The following is a 3378-nucleotide window of genomic DNA, read 5'->3' on the forward strand; positions in this document are numbered from 1 at the left end:
CGAGCTGGGACTCCTCAAAATTGACCAGGAGGCCCAGTTCCTTGGTCAGATCCATAGTCCATCTGAGAATCTCCAGACAGCGACGACTTGTGGGAGCTCTTAAAAGCTAGTCGTCTGACGGAGCCGGACACAAGATCATGGTACTGCTGCACAGTCTGTGAACTGTCAACCACGGGGAAGCGAGGAAGTACAGCGACAACCCGAAGCTGCCTAGACTGTCTGGGTCGTACAGACAACTCCTTATCGGGTTGCTGAGGTTGCCGCACTGCGTCACAACAAGTCACTTCTGCTGGTTGTTGAACGTCTTCCCAGTGACACACTGACTCCGTAAACAAAAAAATCCTCTAACAAGGACTAAGCTTGGACTGCATGTCTTGCAACAAAGCTCAAGGTCTATGGGAGCAGGTGTGGTAACAGACGGGGTTAGCGACTGAAGTGGAACCATTACCCTCCCTGGAAGCATGTTATGCTTAAATAAAAGTCCATAGGAGGCTAAGCAGCTAAAGGCTCCTCTCCAAATGACAGAGTCCTCAAGGGAATATCAGAAGGAGGGAGAATAGCACTTTCTCATCTACAGGAACCATATCCGAGAAAAGCTAAGTTCTCTCAGTGAGGGTTTCACTGGTGCAAAAGCAGCAGGCTAGAAGGCAACGTTAAGAAACTGCTTGACAGTCTAGTGAGTTGGCAACAACCAAAGATGTGTGACTGAGGAGCATGCGGTAAGGTATGCAGAGCATGCTGTATGCAGAGCATGCTGTATGTAGAGCATGCTGTAAGGTAAGCAGAGCATGTTGCATGGCGTGCGGCTTATGCTGCATGGGATGAGGCTCATGCTGCATGGGATGAGGCTCATGCTGCATGGTATGAGGCTCATGCTGCATGGGATGAGGCTCATGCTGCAAGGGATGAGGCTCATGCCGCATGCGTTGAGGAGGATGCCGCATAGTATGAGGCTCCTGCCTCATGGATTGAGGCGGTTGCCGCATAGCATGAGGCTCCTGCCTCATGGTTTGAGGAGGATGCCGCATAGCATGAGGCTCCTCATAGCATGAGACTCCTGCCTCATGGGTTGAGGAGGATGCCGCATAGCATGAGGCTCCTGCCTCATGGGTTGAGGAGGATGCCGCATAGCATGAGGCTCCTGCCTCATGGGTAGAGGAGGTTGCCGCATAGCATGAGGCTCCTGCCTCATGGGTTGAGGAGGATGCCGCATAGCATGAGGCTCCTCATAGCATGAGGTCCCTGCCTCATGGGTTGAGGAGGATGCCTCATAGCATGAGGCTCCTCATAGCATGAGGCTCCTGCCTCATGGGTTGAGGAGGATGCCGCATAGCATGAGGCTCCTGCCTCATGGTTTGAGGAGGATGCCGCATAGCATGAGGCTCCTCATAGCATGAGGCTCCTGCCCCATGGTTAGAGGAGGTTGCCGCATAGCATGAGGTTCCTGCCTCAAGAGTTGCATCTGCCTCAAGGGTTGAGGAGGTAGCTGCGCAGAGAGAGGCTCTTGCCTCAAGAGTTGAGGCTCTTGCCTCAAGAGTTGAGGTTCTTGCCTCAAGAGTTGAGGCTCTTGCCTCAAGAGTTGAGGCTCTTGCCTCAAGAGTTGAGGTTCTTGCCTCAAGAGTTGAGGCTCTTGCCTCAAGAGTTGAGGCGGTTGCTGCATAGCCTGAGGCTGCTGCCTCAAGGATGGTGGAGGTTGCTGCAACGCATGAGGCTGCTGCCTCAAGGATGGAGGAGGTTGCCGCAACGCATGAGGCTCCTGCCTCAAGGGAAGAGGAGGTTGCTGCAAAGCATGAGGCTCCTGCCTCAAGGGTTGAGGAGGTTGCCGCATAGCAAGAGGCTCCTGCCTCAAGGAAAGTGGAGGTTGCTGCATAGCGCTGGTACCTGGCAACTCCCAATGCGGCAGCTCACGCATGGAGGCAGGAGGAGCCTCAACATCATACGTCTGGCAGGGTGGACTGCGCAGAGGTGGAGGAGCACTCGCAGGAGGAGGTGTGCTAACCTTCTCTGCCTGAAACTCCTGCATCAACACCGCAAGCTGAGACTGCATTGTCTGCAGCATAGACCACTAGAGTCTAAGAAAGACAACAACAAACGGAGCTACTGTCCGTTGAGACTGAGGGTCTAAAACAGCTGGTGCGGCAACAGACGGAGTTACTGCCTGTTGCGGTACCACCTTGCCTCTCTGGGAGGTGTGCAGTTGTCGTACTGCAGCAAGTCCGAACTGACCCAGTGCTAATGGCTCCACCTAGGAGTTGGACTTGCGCGGAAGGGACCGACTTGCACTTAAAAGCTGCAAGATTTGGTCCATGGTTTCTGCGAGAAACCTCTTCCGCAGACGAGGAATAAATGGGCTCTCTCGTCTTTGTGTGGGTGGGGTGATCACGTCGGCTACGTGAGTTGGTTACACCCGAAACCACGGAGGGAAACGTCTGTTCGTCGATCAAGGCCTGATGAACCCATAAGTCCTTCGACGTTACTTCTCCCCTGGGCTTGGGAGCTTGTAAGAGGTCCCAGACTAGGCGAACAACTGGCACGAACAGACGAACCCTCGAACGCAACACTGAAACACTTTGCGCTTATCACTTTATCACTTTTGATTTTCTGTTTTGCACTTATTTCACTGAACTCGAAACTTTAAGTGGTTTGTACCTGAAACACGCAATTCTATCCTTCATTAAAAGTTAGTAATTGCGAAAACAGTATTACAATGTAACAGAAAAACATAATGAAAGATAAATAATTCAGTGGCTGGAAAAGAGACTAAACACTAGATCAAATAAACTACGTTTAAAATCTCTTACCGCATAAAGCCTGGGAACAAGAATAAAACTCTAGAAACGTTTACCTTCTTCCCCTAAAGAGACTAGGGAGAAGAGCAAAAACGATAACAACGTTACCCGCTTGAACGAAACGTTTATCCTCCTCTCTCTCCCTCCGTCTCTATCTCTCTCTCTCTCTCTCTTGACTTAGAACCTGAGAGATGAGCCCAATTATATATATCGTTAAAACATATTATTGTTAAAGGAAAAAAACTGAAAGATTTCCCAAATAAAAAGTTCCTTTATTAGAATTAAAACCATTTAAGCTAAGAAAGAATGAACAAAACGCTAGAATCGGTTTACTCTTACTGCAACGTGACACCGTGAATACTCTCTCTCTATCGTAACGATAGAGCGCAAGTTGAACGTTCTGAACGTCAACAACTGCAGAGACAAAACAAAACGTTAGTTCAACTTTGAAAACAGTACGAGACTATCAAAGAAATTCTTTCAAAAACATTAAGATAGCATAATATGTTAACAGGTAAAAACGAAATGACGGGCTCAATGTTAATTAACTTTGGTTCCAAGAAAAGACCGCCTACTATTAGGAAAGGTC

Source organism: Palaemon carinicauda, chromosome 7, assembly GCF_036898095.1.
Source record: "Palaemon carinicauda isolate YSFRI2023 chromosome 7, ASM3689809v2, whole genome shotgun sequence".
In the NCBI taxonomy this organism is placed as follows: domain Eukaryota; kingdom Metazoa; phylum Arthropoda; class Malacostraca; order Decapoda; family Palaemonidae; genus Palaemon; species Palaemon carinicauda.